Below are 17,978 nucleotides of genomic sequence, written 5' to 3'. Positions count from 1 at the left end.
GAGAAAATCAGAGACTGGTAGTAGGGAAACCATCCAGGCTATGGAGCCAAACCATGGAAAAATCCCTCGCTCTGCAGGATCCTGCTGAGATAGGGAGATGGAAAGGAGGAAGAAAAGCCATATGTCTCACAATGTCTCTAGTGCCTTCCTCTGCCTGATAAGGCTTCAAAGTGCCAGTCAGCAGGGTGAAACTTTTAAAAAGCTTGGGCTTACCTCTAGTTTCTGATAGCCAGCACTGAAGGATGGATTTGGACCTATAAGGAAATAAATTAAAAATGAGTACAATATTGTAAAAGTTAGAAATCCTCTTGAAACGATGAAATATGAATGAAGATATGAAAAGGTTGGAAGGATTAAGCCAAGGGAAGGTGTTTTCCAGAGGGAAGTATGTTGAAATGTGCCTGGTGTTACTTAACAGCAAAGGGAGCTGGACGAGTGTGACTGGAAGGGAGTGAATGATGGTGAAAATGACGGGAGACCAGAGCCGGAAGGAAAGAGAGCAGATGCATCATGTAGGGTATTGTAGGCTTTTGTCAGATGTTGACAGAGTTTTGAGAATAGGAGTGCTATGATTCCACTTCTATTTGTGAATTCTCTGATTGCTACTTTGAGAACAAATTGTACTGAGTGGGATCAAGTGCAGGGAGAAGAAGATATATCAGCACATAATCACACTAATCCAAGTTAAATTAATTAATGAGCATTAATGGTGGCTCCGATAATGGAGGCTTCAAACAATGGTCTACTTTGGCATATACCAAAGCTTTGAAAGAATCAGCAGGTATTCCAAATGGACTGAATGTGTAGCCAAGGGTGATTTTGGTCTGTGCAGCTAGAATTATGGTTGTTATTAACTTAGATGCAAATATTTCTTTTGAGTAGAATGGAGAAAATAGAGATTATAAATTTGGACATCAGAATTTTCATGTATCTACTAAATGTACTTTTGGCAATGACAAATGTATGCTAAGTAGGCTACAGCATCTGAAGTTTAGCAAAGTGTCTGAACTGGAGATCAACATTTTTCATTGTTGACACCCAAGTTTACTTAATGCCATCATCAAGGGAATGATGGCAGATAGAAATGAGTTAAAGTCCAAGAACTCAACCCAGAATATTCCATGCAGAGGTTTAATGGTGAAAAGGTAATAAATCAAACTGGTAAGGAGCAATAGGAGACACAAGATAGAAAAGATCAAAACAAGATAAACAAAACAAAAAATATGGTATTCTAGAAGCCAAGAGATATGGTGAATGTAGGAGAAGAGAATGTCACTTGTTTACATTTAAGTTAAAATTTACGATTGAGCATTGCATTTAGCAACTGATGATACTGGAGAAAGAAATGTCTGTTTATTTGATGAAAAATAAATTATCTTTTACATATTGTTGGATGATTTGTTTCTCCCTCAAATCATGAGTGTATTGAATTACATTACTTATCATGTGAACTTGCTTGAATGAATTCTAGGGCAGCAGAATGCATCAATCTTTTCCATATTATTCCAACCTTTTTCTTTCATAATTATATGAAATTTCTTTCATAAAAATAATTTAGGAATTTCATGACATTTTAAGACACATTGAGATGATCTCTTTGTTAATTTTTTGTCAGTTGTACTCTGTCCATTACCAATATTGATATTATAAAGGTATAAAAAAGGGCTGACACATAAAAATAAAATTACTGAAAGAAGAATCATGCTTTCAAAGTTGTAATATTTTATACAATAATTATTAAAAGACTACTTAATTTTGACAAATATGTTGATTTTGAAAATTAGATTGTAAAACATACAATAATTAAAATGATACATGTCATTAAATTTTTCAAATTAAACACAATATTGAATGAATCAATCTACTATAAAGTTCTTGGGTTTGAGTCCTTCTTTTCTTTTTTTGTTTATTTAAGTGAATTTAGTTAATTAGCATATTTTTTACCTAATCAAAGAGTTTGCATACTTTAACAATTTTACTTGTTATAATAGTTTTAAATATAACTATTTTAATTGTTTCTGCTTCATTTAATCTTTAATTTTGTAATTTATGTATTTTTTATTTTTAGTAATGAAAGTCAAAAAATATAAAATGAGTCTTATCTTTTCAAATCTGTGACTATTTCTCTATACAGACCTTTTACCACAGCTATACTAACTGAATCATGACTCAGTCCTGGGTATTGTGATTGTGACTCATTTCAAGCTGGAACAGTTTAGGAGATAATGAATTCCCATGCTTGTCTATTTTAACTCTTCTCTTTCCATCTCATTATCTCTAAAATATGCAACTGTATAAACATATAGATATACGGATGTATTTTAAATATTGCATGTTGCAAAAGCATGGTCTCTTTTGGCAAGATAAAGCTTGGTACATATATATATATATATGTTTAATTTTATTAATCATAATCTCCTTATTTGATTTCTCAAATTGCTGTGTGTCAAAAAGAAGTTTGCTCCAATCATCTTTTTTTTTTTTAATTATTTACTTATTTGAGAGGTAGAGTTAGAGACAGAGAGAGGGACAGAGAGAAGGGTCTTCCATCTGCTCGTTCACTCCCCAGATAAGTGCAATTGGCTGGAGCTGGACTGATTTGAAGCCAGGAGCCAGGAGCTTCCTCCAGGCCTCCCACGTGGGTGCAGGGGCCCAAGCACTTGGGCCATCCTCTGCTGCCTTCACAGGCCATCAGCAGAGAGATGGATTGGCAATGGAGCAGATGGGATATGAACAGGTGCCCCTATGGGATTCCTAAGCCACAGGCGGAGGCCTAGCCCACTACACCACAGCATTATGAGGAAGCTTCTGTCAGTCTTTAGGCTAAGATTAAGTGAGGGAATTTCTGTCTAGGTTTCATTACATCTTCATCATTTTCTTGTAAATTTTAGTGTTATTTATTGGTGGCAAACATAACCATCTCAAAAAAATTGGGGGGGGGGGGGCTTACATCCTTTAACTTCCATCCTTTCAAATAGCTCTCTTTTGTGTTTTCATTTCTTGGTTTATTGACAAACATTGCATCACAATATTTACTTTCTTTTAATTTGTTTTGCTTAAAATTCGTTGTCTATAAAAAACATATATACTTAGTTTAGACTTTCTGAGTCACATTACATTAAAAGCAGCTTGAAATTTATTGAGTGTTTTACTCTTAATTCAAAGTTACTTATCCTGATTTATAGGTTTGTTATGAATTTTAACTTTATAAACACCTATTTTAAATACACATTTTATATATGAAACAGAATGATTTTTTTTTATTTTTTAAGCTTTATTTTATCACTCTTATCAAACACATCAGAAAGCCTATCAACAGTGCTTCTTAGGATAAGTCAGTTTACAACAAAACTGTACAAGGCAATTGTGTTTACGGAAAAGGTTTTCAGCAAAAAAGTATGCAATACAGTCAATTGAAATGCAGTGTTCATACTTTGTAGGTATATAGGAAAAATGGAAAATAAAAGTCCTTTGCTACTCAGCAAGAAAAAACATAGAGTAAAAGACTTGAATGGAAACCAGAAATTGGGGATTTGAGAAAAGTACTCAGTACTGACACATATCTACATTTATAGTCCCACTTAGTTATTAAAAATAAAACAAAAAAAAAACCCTCACAAATAGTAAGACATCACAGAGAACCATAGTGCCAAGAAATACCAAGACCAATATGCAATTGAAATTGGTAGAAATGTTATAAACAATTATTCACTATGCGTTGTAATATTCTTGTAACAGAATGATTTTAAATTTCATTAATTCTTATTATAAATGCATGCATATATAAACATATATGGTTGTAAATATGCATGCACACATATTTAAAAATAGCATGTTTATATCTAATGTTGTGAGTTGTGTTAAATGTCATCCATCCTCATTCCTCCATCTGCATCTGCTATTCACCATGTTCTAGTCTACTGTATCAGGTTATTTTAAAAATTTAGATTATGGGGGCAGGCATTGTGGAGCATTGGTTTATGCCAGAGCTTGGAACACCCACATCCCATATCAAGCCTTGACTACATAGCTTTCAAGCCAGCTTCCTGAATAATGCACCTGGCAGGGAGCAGAGGATGGCTGAAATACTTGGAACCTTGCCACCCATGTGGGAAAACTATACGGTGTTCTATGCTACTAGTTTTGGCTAGTTCAAGCCCCAAGCAAAAGCTGTTGTGTGCATCTGGGGAATGAACCAGAGGATTGAAGATTCTCTTTCTCTCTCTGTCTCTCTCTTTCCATCTCTCTTTAACTTCAACTAGATGGAAAAATAAAATATATAAACATTAAAAATTGGATTAATAACTAAAATATATTTTATATATCTAGCCTAGGGAATAAAAACAATCCTGTAATAGTAAGAATATACAGATCAGTATTGTAGGATCACAGCTTGAACCGCTGCCAGCAATGGCAGCATCTCATATGGCCATCGGTTCAAGTTCTGGCTGCTCTGCTTCTAATCCAGCTCCCTGCTAATGCATCTGGGAAAACAGCAGAAAATGGCTCAAGTGTTTGTTCCTCTGCACCCATATGGGAGACCCAGACGAAACTCTTGGCTCCTATCTTCATTCTGGCCCAGCCCATTTGTTTTGGCCATTTGGGGAATGCGTCAATCAATAGATCTCTCTCTCTCTCTCTTTGTCTTTCTCTCTCTCTTCTTTTCTCTCATCTGTAACTCTGCCTTTCAAAGATACAAATAAATCTTAAAAGAAGAATACACACAGAGATAAACACACATGCACACATATGATGTATATGATATATGGATTCAGTGCACATAATAATTCACATATGCAATTTCTATTCAGTTCCTTTGAAAAGCGACCTATCTTTCAAAAATTAGCCTGTTGACTGGAGCTTTACTAATCCTTTTGAATCTGTTGAGAAAATCCTTAGACTGTGCTAATATCCAGCATGGACTTGCTGCTAACAATAAGAAGAGCTTGTGACACAATTTCGTATCAGATTGCATCCTGTGTTCCTTGTGTACATTATTTTATGGATCCCTATAATAACCATGTGAGTTCTATATTATCCTCACTTTTCAGATGGATAAACTAAATCACATACAGTTGCCTAGCTTACTCAGGCTGTTCCCCTAGTATTAGGATGACATTGTCAACTTAGATCTAATTTTCTGAGAAACTAAACATTTTTAAACCATAAGATATTTTCTGTGACATCCTCTGGACTATAAAACTTCCATACTGTATATTTCTATTTTTTATCTTCTCATGTTTTTGTACTTTGAAACTTCAAATACATGCCTTTTACTTTAACGTATGTATGTGTATCATTTATAATTTCCTGGATTCCAAAGCGAAGCCTTTTCACACTTTCACTATGATTCAAGATGTTCTTCAGATTTCGTAAGCATCTATGAGTGGAGGATTAATGTTTTAATTTGTCTGGGAATTGGTTCTCCAAAAGGAGAAAGAAGCCTGGTGTCCTGGCTTGCAATGTGTTAACCTCCAAGTTAAATTGTTTGAAATACACTGTAACTTACAATTTAACCCTTAAAAATTATCTGAAACTATAAATTTATATTTAGTGAATAGTTCATTTGGCCTCAGGGTCACAAACTGATTTCCCCCATTATTCAGTGTCTAGTCTGAAAACAGAAAATGTGAATTCTTCAGTAAACTTAAATGATTTTTAAAATAGACGACATTTTTGGCATTGGACTGGACTTAATATGCTTAGGAATTTCATGATTGCAATTAGAGAACATTTAGGCATATGGATATATATATGTTTATATACATAGGTCTTTAATTTATCTAATATGCATATGATATGCATAAAATAAATATCTCTCACTAACATATTGTAAGAGGGGGAAATGTAGGAGGAGGTAGATGATAGACAACTTGTGAGAAAGGGAGAGCAGAAAGATGACAAAAATAGTTTTTAATTTGGTTCAAAACATTAATTTAAATTGTATTTTTTTCCATCAACAGCAAACTTTTTTTCCTACAGAAAGTAATGGGGAAAGCATGTTGAGCTTTTTCAGAACATGTACACTGGTTGCAATTCTGGAGAGGATGTGATATCATGAAAGATCCATTTCATCTACCAAAAGCAATTATGAAGGTCATAGTTTTACAACAAAAATAAAATAAAATTGCCATTTCATATTGATGATTCAGGCCTCCTGTTTATCGATTCATGGTTTTGCAAAGATTGTTTTACAACATAGACTTAAAATAATTAATAATAAGAATTATAGCAATACTGGTGAATAACATAAAACAACTATAAAGGGGAAGAATTCAATCCTGGAAGACGTCAGAAAGATCTTTGGTTTACTGAACAAAATTCCTCAAGTAAGAGGGGTGAGGGGAGGAAATCAAAGAATGGTTCATGCAGAAACACACAAGTGAAGAGCACAGCCAATTTGTGGACCTAGAATCATCTGAGCAGCTCAGGTGGTTGTGGGAATTTTAGTGATGACAAGAAGACCAGGGCAGGGCAGGGTATTGTCTGTCTTGGAAAAGACTTTGGACCTAAGGATGTACAGAGTCAATGAAGGGAATGAACTTCATCACAAAATGTAAGGTCACATGAAGGAAAATATCCTGCCACTTATGTCTTGTTTAGTATCTGTGTTTGTTTTAAAATTAGAAACACCTGAATTAAAATCCTGTGTGTCTTCCTTGCCATCTGTGGGACTTGAGCAAAGACATATTTTCTCAATCTCTATTGCTTCCTTGGAAATATAGAAGAATTATCTATGTTAATTGAATAGGAGGAAGATGTATTCTAATACTATCATTGAATAGAGTGGATGACAAATACAAAAAGCTTATCAAAAGAGCTAATTATTAAATGCTGATTATATTCTCTCTACGTGGTTTATATTATTAATATGCCAAGTAATCTAATACCATAAACATCATTATTATCAGCTTGAAGAAAAACAGGTTAAATTTAGATAGTTTGCCAAATTCTCCTGAACATAGCCAGGAAAAAATTGGTAGAGCTAAGATTTGAAGAGAGGAACTTGATTTTTAACATTATACTCTGCTATCATCTGTGACTAGTTTATGTAGGTCATCTTGTGGATGGGATAAAATGGGAACAGAAGTGCCAATTCAGAGATTATTGCAAAAACTAGGTAAGGGATTATGATTATTTTAAAAAGAATAACATGTGGATCTGATTTGGCTCTTCCATCTTGTTTATTACACCTGTCTATTAAAGGATCCTGTGTCTGAGGGGTTATCACTGGTTTCTGGAGTCACCAGATTAAAAATACTGAAATTACTATGACATTTTATTCCATTACTCTTCTTCATAGGGGAGGTAACAAGAATATGGTCCCATCTAAGTTAAAAAAAAATGAAGGAAGACACTAACAATACTGTTCCTAAAGATCAGGGATGTCTAAATTGAATTGAGCGGAGTCTTGTATCCCTGGGTGAATGTCTATTTACACAGAAGGATTGCTCATCTGTCCTCTGGATGTATTTGAGAAGGGCAAAGCAAGATATCGGAGAATGAAAGCATATGTCAGAAATAAGCACACTAATCAAGAGCTTGCCTCCTCATGATCAGCTTGAAAACGCTCATGCATTCTCCACTATTGAATTCAACAATGAAGATGAGCAGGCGTCAGATGTCTTGATGACGTTCCATCCTATGAAGAACAGCACTGATCACAGAAATCAGGGTTGAGGAGATCCTAGAGAATGTAGGTTTGGAGGTCAAACCACACCAGAACAAATCTCCTACATGAGACAACTCAAGAACATACTCCTCTGCCCACACTCTGAAGAGCTTAAAAAAATCCCCAATAGAATGTTACCATTTGAATGTTTGACATACAAAGGACGTTAATAGGAATGGATTTTGGCCTAATGGCTAACTTACCCATGTCCCATATCAGAGTACCTGGGTTTCAGTTCCAGCTACAGCTTCTGATTCCAGCTTCCTACTAATTCAGAACCTGGGAGGCAGCAGGTGATGGTCCAGTGATTGAGTTCCTATTGACTGCATGGAAGATCTGGACTGAGTTCCTGTATCCTGCCTCCAGCCCCATCCCAGCCCCAACTATTTGGGTATTTGCAGAGTGAACCAGCAGACAGGTACTTTGTCTGTCTCTGTGTATCTCTCTGTATGTGTTAATCTCTCCCACCACCCCTCTAAAATAAAGCCTAAATAGGACATTGATGACAATCAGTGTCCGGCAGAGTAGAAGTAGCAGCATACAAATACACAGACACATATGAAGGAACTTCAAAACTTTGTGGGTGATGAAATTAAAAGATAAGTTTATTTTGTGGCAAAATATTAAAGCCATAAATAGATTTTTTTCATAAAACTATATCCCATTAACTTCTTAAAGACTCCCTCATATACAACCAACATAGAGAAGTTGTCTGGGAAAAAGGGTTGTGTGTGTGGAGGGGGTCTGGAATTTTAAACCAAACAAAAATCTGCTATTTGTTTGCAGTGAAAACTTACTGAGTTCCTGAAAAATAACAAGAAAGAGAAATTCACCATGCAATATCCAAAGACATGTCAGGAAAGGAATATTGCATTTTCAGTTTACCAAATTAAGATAATTCAATAACTGGGATGCATCTTCAAAATGTACTCTTCATTGTTTTTTGCAGATGTTCTGGAGATTTTTGTAAAGAGAAATCTCTTTCTTTCTCCAGAAGATAGTAATGAAAATAAGCATTCTCATAAATCTGCCATTAATGTTTCCAAAAACACTTTAATACTTTCTTGAATTTCCCTTTCTGTTTTGGCCATGAAGGTAGTTGCTATGTTTTCTAGAGGCACAATTTCTATAGGTTGGATTTCTGTGTTTTGTGTACTTTTCACATACCCTCACTGCCAGCATCCCCCCTAAAAGCCTAGTTTAGCTTAACTTAATTACTTCCAAGCTGTAGTTCCACCTATTTTTTTTTTTTTTTTGCATATACCATTTTGCATAGTAGGGAAAAGGAAGCAAGACTGGTGTACAAAAGATATTAAGAAAATGGAGATTATCTTTTCCGTTGTATCTTTAACCTTTTCACTTCTAATGAAATTCAACCACATATGTAAACAGCCAGAAGTCATGGTTTTAAAGTGTTTATAATTATACAAAATAAGTTTTTGTATTCAAGAACTTTAAATTTTGAGCCAACAATGGAATGCTGAATTTCTTACTAATTCTCTCCTCTTTGCTTAATTGCCAAAGGACTGAGTGGTGAAAGTGAGAGAAATATTCATTGATTATGAAGCTCGAAGATTTGACCTGATTCTCTGTGGAAATTAGATTTTGATGTGTTTTGAACCTCAATGCAATTGCAAAACTGTAGTGTTCTTTATTAACTTAGCTTTCCTACCTACTCATGTTATTTTTTAATGTTCTGTTTTGTACCAGAACTGGCATCATACAGCACTTGATGTGCCAGCTACTAATTAACCAAGTAAATTTAGAGTTTTTAGTGATTAAAAAGCCTAACAATTTATTTCAGTTGTATTTGCTATTTTAATTTTTACTTTGATTTAAAATGCATCTGACAGTCAGTGATCCTGGAACACAAATTTTTCTCCAGACCTTGAAAGATTTGTGTTTATTATGAGGTTTATATCCACCAAGGACCTTCAGAATCTGTAATTCCTATGTTTAATAATTTTGTAAGTTTTTGAAAAATTTTACACAGCAATGTGCAGGCCACCACAATGAGAATAGTGTTCAGAAGAATACATTCTCTGGTTCCTCTCATTGCTGCCTTTAGTTTTGAATTATACATTCTACTTCAATGTGATTATTGACTGAATTATACTATTTGGTCAAAGGCCAGTCTACACTGCAGTCCAGTGGGAAAGAAGACTTAATATTCTGTTAATTACATTTGTCCTAGTAAGCTTGAAAATCTCATTGACTCTCCAAGTTCTCAATTTCTATTGCTAGTAGGTGAGTGTATTGATGTATTTTACCGCACTCTGCAATCCCCACTTCAGTGCAGGTGGTCATTCAATTGTCCCCAATTTAAAAGGAGTCCTGAGTTCAGCAATACAGAATTACAGGGGTCAGAAGTTAGAAACACGTTCCTGCTGTTTCTGCCAGTCTGTATCATAGCCTGTAACCTGTGTCTCAACAAAAGTCAATGATGGGAATTTGCTTACCTTGCAAGTAAATGGTATTTTATATTATTTAAGCTTTTACTCATTGCTCACAAGCGTATTATCATTCAGTCACCTAATTATCATTATTTCAATTTGATAGATGAAGAAATGGAGGCCTGGACAGTCAATGAATAGCAATTCTCTGGTTCCAAATGTGGTCCCAAAGTATAAATGCATGTGTCTCATTTCAGAGTTTTCCATTTTGCCTAAGAGACACTTTGAGAGCAGAAACTCTGCAGCCAAAATACTGAGAAGTGAATCCTGGCTCTGACCATTTACTCCTTGTGTAAAGTTGCTTGCTTTCTTTGTGTCATAGTAATCTCATCTGTGATATGAGAAAAGAGAATATCATAACTACCAAATAAAGTAGTTGTAACTTTAAATCAGTTAATGTGTGTAAGGTCCTTGAAAATAGTTGTGCCGCATCCTCAGTTAATATAAGTCTGCTTTAGTTACTATCAGATTAAATTCTCTTTCTTTCCAATACAGAGCTAGAGTCATGCTTGTAAAAACAAAGAAATGTCAAAAAGTTATTGTAAAACAGAATTAAAAGAAAAGGTTATTTGAGTATAAAATAAGAATTGAAATCTATGCATACGATTTTTTGGAATATGCATTTTCCATAAGCTTTCTGAAGAATGTTGTACAAAACAGTTGAACAGTACAGTTTTCTGACCTTCTTTCAAAGATATTGTTACCTAGCATAGCTGTCTGCTTTGAATGGTGACAATTTTACAGGTGAAACAGTTTCACATTTGTTTTCTGTTTGGCGAAAAGTTGTCTGTCATAATGTCATATGATACCTGTCAGTGGTTTTTCTATTCTGGTTGTGAAAGAAGAAACTGAGATCATTGGAACAACTAATTATGTTACAAGGCATGCTTCAAAAAGTGTTCATAATCAGGTCTCTTGCCAGAAATGATTGTTATACAAATGATGGTCAAAATTCCAGAAGCAAAAATAGTTTGTGATGTCTTATGTGTACATGGTGAGGTATGTTATTTGCTTATTATGTCAAGGAACACACATGGATGGATAAATTTAAATGACTCATTTAAATTAAAATATCTGTAAACATAATAAATTGTTACCTTATTAATGGTGCTGTATTCTCCTTTTTATGTATAAAGTATAATTGTTCTAGTTAGCAATGTTCCAACACTTCTAGACCTTGGCCCAATTTAAGACATTCAAGGTCAAGGTCAAAATAAATTCTAGGAAGAAGTGTTCAGCTGTATGTTCATTCAATCAACATCATAGAGCACTAGTTATCATTCCATAATTTGATTAATATTAAGGCTTTTCATACCATGAATATCAATTCTGACACTTGGAAGGTGTTTGAACTGGGGAAAGATAATGAACCTGTTGAAATCTTAGTTTACTTGCTTACCAAATAAAGATGGTCATCTGAGTACTATTGTAAGGGTTAAAAGAGATGAATTATACAAAGGATCTGGCCTACTGTCTGGTACATAACAAGGTAAGTATTATAGTAGATGTAGTGACTACCATTATCTTACTTCCAACATCAGGTATACATATATAGAAATTGCATTTAAACTTTTTCCATCAAAATTATACTTCTGTAGAGCTCTAAATTTCAAAATGCATTGTGGGGCTTATAAAGAAAAGAAACAAGCTCTGAATTCTTACTTGTCTACTCCAGTTTCACCTGTTTCAAAATGCTGAGCTGTCTGTCCTGGTCATTTTCTGTATGTTATTAAATAAAGTGCTTTTACTGTTATTTCTTGATTTCTTGCTTTATGTGCTCAGTTTACTTACACAACTCAGTTTTATGCACAAGCCTCAATTTTTGTTTCTCTTAAAATTCTTTACTGGGTGAAAATTGAGTGCTCATGTAATTTTCACAGAGTCTCCATGTAGAATACTATGATTACATTTGATTGTACAGGATAGTTCATTACACAGGACAGTTCTCTACGGCTCCTTAGACTGCACTGGTTCTCCCTACATCCCACCTCTTTATTGCTTGTAATTTTCAACACTAATACTAGGATGTGCTGAGAATACTATGTGTTGAGATAGTGAAGGACTGCTTTTGCTTGTTCCTGCCCTTCCTAGGAAATATAAGTTCTGGAGTTAGGGAGGGACTTTGCAGCAGAGTCTGAGTGTTGAGCTTTTTTTTTGCTCTCCCCTAGAAGCAGGATGTCCTTCAAAGTTACATCCTGTCAATCACATAGTTTCTGAAGTATAGAACCTAGATCAGGTTCCTATGGCGGGGGGGCTCCCACATTGGTGCAAAGAGGACATGTGCAGTCAAAAGTCCATCCTTCCTGGGCAATTTTATTGAGCCATGGGTGACCGAATTCCAACAGATCTGAGATTTTTAAGTTTATTGCCATCTATCTGCAAGTGATTCACTCCTATCAGATAATTTATTTTCGAGTGTGCTGTGTCAAACCAAACTCAGACAAATAAATCTAGTGTCTGGTAGATTTGAACAGCAGTGCAAGTAGTGCAACATGCACTCATGTTTCTGTAGTGATGCTCTTTGCTGGTCTCCACACAGTAAGAGTTCCCTCTAGTTAATGGTCATTAATGAATCCAATTCACATATTATTTCTTGATTTTAGTGAAAGTTCTTCTCCAGATGTATCCACATCTGGCCTTGACTGGTTGATTTCTCTGCTCTGAAAATCTCTCCCCAGGGAAATCTCTTTTCTGTCATTCTGGAACATTGCCTTCAAGCATCCCCCTTCCTGGAAAATCTCATTCTGGAGTTCCACTTCATTAATTTTAACTTAATCCTCATTAAAGGGAAGCAACTGATCTCTTAGTACATTCCTAAGAAAAAACTTTTGGAAATCAAATCATTGAGAACCCATATAGATGAAAATTTTAGTAGCTTACTTGTTTATAGAATTTATATTCTAAAACGAATTGAATTGAAATATGGCCTCCATTACATTTGAGATTAGAGTTTTGTTGAATCCAAGCCCATTCTGATAACCAAATGTTTATATATGGTCTGTTATATGTTTATACATATATGAAGGGAAAATTGCTGGACTTTGGTGTGTCTTTCATCATGTTCTAGGCTGGATATATTTCAGATCATACAAATCTATAATTTTATGATATTCAACCAGGGGAAATTTGATAGTTGCTTCAATTTCACTGTCTCTCTTTTATATTTCTAAGTATCTATTATTCAGATACTACAGTTGTTTTTTGGTTAATACTCTACATTTCTTAATTTTCTATTTCCTTCTTTGTTATTATTATTTTTTTTTGTTTGACAGAGTTAGACAGTGAGAGAGAAGATGGAGAGAAAAGTCTTCCTTCGGTTGGTTCACCCCCCAAATGGCTGCTACGGCCAGAGTTACACCAATCTGAAGCCAGGACCCAGATGCTTCCTTCTGGTCTCCCATGCAGGTGCAGGCACACAAGCACTTGGGCCATACTTCACGGCCCTCCCAGGCCACAGCAGAGAGCTGGACTGGAAGATGAGCAGCCGGGACTAGAACCTGGCGCCCATATGGGATGCCAGCACCACAGGTGGCGGATTAACCTAGTAAGCCATTGCACCAGCCCCCTCTTTGTTATTATTTTTAACTCCTGGAAAATATCATTAACTTTTATGTTTAATTTTTAACTCTATCATTGAGGTTTTTAAACTATTATGTATGTCTAAGAGCTTTGATAGGGCTACAATTTTTGTTTTTTTGCTTGTTGCTCTTAATTCTCCCTTTCTTCTGTCATGGGGTAGTAGCTTCATTTATCCTTCTGAAGATTTCATGAGAGCATATTTTATTTATTTATATCATTTTTTCTGTGATATAAAAATATGTATTTTTTTGAAGAGGGAGAGAGAGAGAGAGAGTCAGAAACTCAATCCAGGTCTTCCACATGCTATAGCTGGGACGTAACTATTGGAGCAGCTACCAAGTTAGCAAGAAGTTGGAATCAGTAGCAGAGCTGTGACTCCAACGCAGGTGCTCCAATATGGAATGTGGGTGCCCCATCTGGCATCGTAACTGCCAGGCCAAATGCAAACCCTGATTTTTTTTCTTTATGTACTTACATATTTTTGATTTTGCTTATGACTCAGACATGTTAATAGCTGTATTATTTTGTTACCGTTGGATTTTTCTGTTTGTGTTTTAGTTTTATATTGCTTTCTTGCTTGTTTTCCTTCTGTCAAATATCTATTGATTTTTAGGCATTAAAGTGTAAGGAAATAAAATGCTAGTTGGAATCTATGTTCAGTGTAAGATTTTTTTAGGTTGTATATCTCAAAGTACAAAGCTTCATGATTTTATGTCTAGGTGTCTTCTAACTTTCACTACTCTAGACAGACAGACAGTTTATTTGGAGGTCAGGTTTCACCAGGAAAGTGTCACTCAACGTCTCCAAGAGTGTACTAGTAGTTGGGGAAATAGTTGGGGGGAAAGTTTCCTTTTTCAATTATGAATGTGTTTATTCTCTTTGTCTCATATGTGATATCTTCAGCTTCAAATATGCTTTGTATCTCCTAGCCAAAGTAATGCTGGCTCAGCATCTTCACAGGAAACATTTGTGTTGAGGTTCATCTATCCTCCACCTTTAGAAGTAATATGTGCCTCCAGTCGCCAAATATCCTTGAAGTTGCTTACTTGAACTTAATCTAGGCCTCTTCTCGGCCAGCTTACTGTTCAGAGATCTCTTTGAAGAAACTCAGTTTCCATTGATCTATTTGGTTTTCAGTCTTCAAAATGCACCACCACCATCTTTTATCATTCTCTTTGTCTTCACAGTGTTATTTCCTTATCATACAGTAATTTTAGCAAGAGTCAGAATTAGTCATGAGCAGTCATTAAAAAGTATGACAATTATTTTTTTTCAGGATGGAAGAAAACAAAATAGTGAAATTGAATTTAAAAATAGATTTCAAACTGATTCTAATTAAATTTTATTTTTTTTGATTATTTTTTAACTTTTATTTAATGAATATAAATTTCCAAAGTACAGCTTATGGATGACAATGGCTTCCCCCCATCACATCCCTCCCACCTGCTACCCTCCCCTTTCCCACTCCCTCTCCCCTTCCATTCACATCAAGATTCATTTTCGATTCTCTTTATATACAGAAGATCAGTTTAGCATACATTAAGTAAAGATTTCAACAGTTTGCTCTCACACAGAAACATAAAGTGAAAAATACTGTTTGAGTACTAGTTATAGCATTAAATCTCAATGTACAGCACACTAAGGACAGAGATCCTACATGAGGAGTAAGTGCACAGTGACTCCTGTTGTTGACTTAACAAATTGACACTCTTGTTTATGGCCTCAGTAATCACCCTAGGCTCTTGTCATGAGCTGCCAAGGCTATAGAAGCCCCCTGAGTTCACTGACTCTGATCATATTTAGACAAGGTCATAGTCAAAGTGGAAGTTCTCTCCTCCCTTCAGAGAAAGGTACCTCCTTCTTTGATGACCCATTCTTTCCACTGGGATCTCACTCGAATTCTAATTAAATTTTCATTCCACACCTGCCTTTACCAGATTTGTAACCATTACTAAACATTTATAGAAGACAGAACACAGGCAAGTATACAGTCAAACCAAAAAAAAAGAAGAGGAAATTAGAAATCTAGAAAATATTGTTGGGAATCTACAGGATATTATTAAAAAAAAACCAACAATAGGGTTCTAGGAGTTCCTGAAGGCATGGAGAGAGAGAAAGGATTAGAAGGCCTTTTTAGTGAGATACTAGCAGAGAACTTCCCAGGTTTGGAGAAGGACAGAGATGTCCTAGTACAGGAAGCTCATAGAATCCCTAATAAACATGACCAAAAGAGATTCTCAACATGACACCTTGTAATTAAACTCACCACAGTGAACACAAAGAAAAGATTCTAAAATGTGCAAGAGAGAAACGTCAGATTACTCTCAGAGGATCTCCAATTAGGCTCACAGCTGACTTCTCATTAGAAACACTACAGGCTAGAAGGGAATGGCAAGACATAGCCTAGGTACTAAGAGAGAAAAACTGCCAGCCCAGAATATTATATCCTGCAAAGCTCTCATTTGTGAATGAAGGTGAAATAAAGACCTTTCATAGCAAACAGAAATTGAAAGAATTTGTCGCCACTAGTCCAGCCCTGCAAAAGATGCTTAAAGATGTGTTACATACAGAAACACAGTCATCAAAATGAAAGAAGGTAAAGGAAGGAAACCTCACAGCAAAAGATCACAGGAAGCTCAAAGCATATATTAGAAAATATCTTTGGCAAATGGCAGGGCAAAGTTACTACTTATCAATAGTCACATTGAACATTAATTGCCTCAACTGCCCAGTAAAAAGACACAGATTGGCTGATTGGTATAAGGAACAAAACCCATCTATTTCCTGCTTATTGGAAACACATCTTTCCAACAAAGATGCATGCAAACTAAAAGTGAAAGGCCAGAAAAAGATACCAAGCCAACAGAAATGAAAACAGAGCGGGCATAGCCATCTTAATATCAGACAGAAATTGAAACAGTAATAAGACCCCTCCCAACAAAACAGCCCAGGACCAGATGGATTCACTGCTGAATTCCACCAAACATTTAAAGAAGAACTAACTCCATTACTTCTCAAACTATTCAGAACAATCGAATTCAATGCAATACCTATCAAGATACCAAAGACCTTCTTCTCAGATCTGGAAAAAATGATGATGAAATAATATGGAGAGGCAGGAGACCTCGAATAGCTAAAGCATTCTTGTACAACAAAAACAAAGCTGGAGGCATCACAATACCAGATTTCAGGACATACTACAGGGCAGTTGTAATCAAAACAGCATGGTACTGGTACAGAAACAGATGGATAGACCAATGGAACAGAATTGAAACACCAGAAATCAACCCAAACATCTACAGCCAACTTATATTTGATCAAGGATCTAAAACCAATTCCTGGAGTGAGGACAGTCTATTCAATAAATGGTGCTGGGAAAACTGGATTCCCACGTGCAGAAACATGAAGCAAGACCCCTACCTTACACCTTACACAAAAATCCACTCAACATGGATTAAAGACCTAAATCTACGACCCAACACCATCACATTATTAGAGAACATTGGAGAAACACTGCAAGATATTAGCACTGGCAAAGACTTCTTGGAAAAGACCCCAGAGGCACAGGCAGTCAAAGCCAAAATTAACAATTGGGATTGCATCAAATTGAGAAGTTTCTGTACTGCAAAAAAACATTCTGGAATGTGAAGAGGCAACCGACAGAAATGGAAAAAATATTTCCAAACTATGCTACAGATAAAGGATTAATAACCAGAATCTACAATGAGATCAAGAAACTCCACAAAAACAAAACAAACAACCCACTTAAGAGATGGGCCAAGGACCTCAATAGACATTTTTCAAAAGAGGAAATCCAAATGGCCAACAGGCACATGAAAAAATGTTCAAGGTCATTAGCAATCAGGGAAATGCAAATCAAAACCACAATGAGGTTTCACCTCACCCCAGTTAGAATGGCTCACATTCAGAAATCTACCAACAATAGATGCTGGAGAGGATGTGGGGAAAAAGGGACACTAACCCACTGTTGGTGGGAATGCAAACTGATTAAGCCACTATGGAAGTCAGTCTGGAGATTCCTCAGAAACCTGAAGATAACCCTACCGTTCGACCCAGCCATCCCACTCCTTGGAATTTACCCAAAGGAAATGAAATTGGAAAACAAAAAAGCGGTCTGCACCTTAATGCTTATTGCAGCTCAATTCACAATAGCTATGACCTGGAATGAACCCAAATGCCCATCAACAGTAGCCTGGATATAGAAATTATGGGACATGTACTCTATAGAATACTATACAGCAGTCAAAAACAAT

Source organism: Oryctolagus cuniculus, chromosome 2 (assembly GCF_051225735.1).
Source record: "Oryctolagus cuniculus isolate XC-2025 breed Fujian yellow rabbit chromosome 2, ASM5122573v1, whole genome shotgun sequence".
Classification (NCBI taxonomy): Eukaryota; Metazoa; Chordata; class Mammalia; order Lagomorpha; family Leporidae; genus Oryctolagus; species Oryctolagus cuniculus.
The sequence above is the reverse complement of the archived record's forward strand: the minus strand, read 5'-3'. Positions refer to the sequence as shown.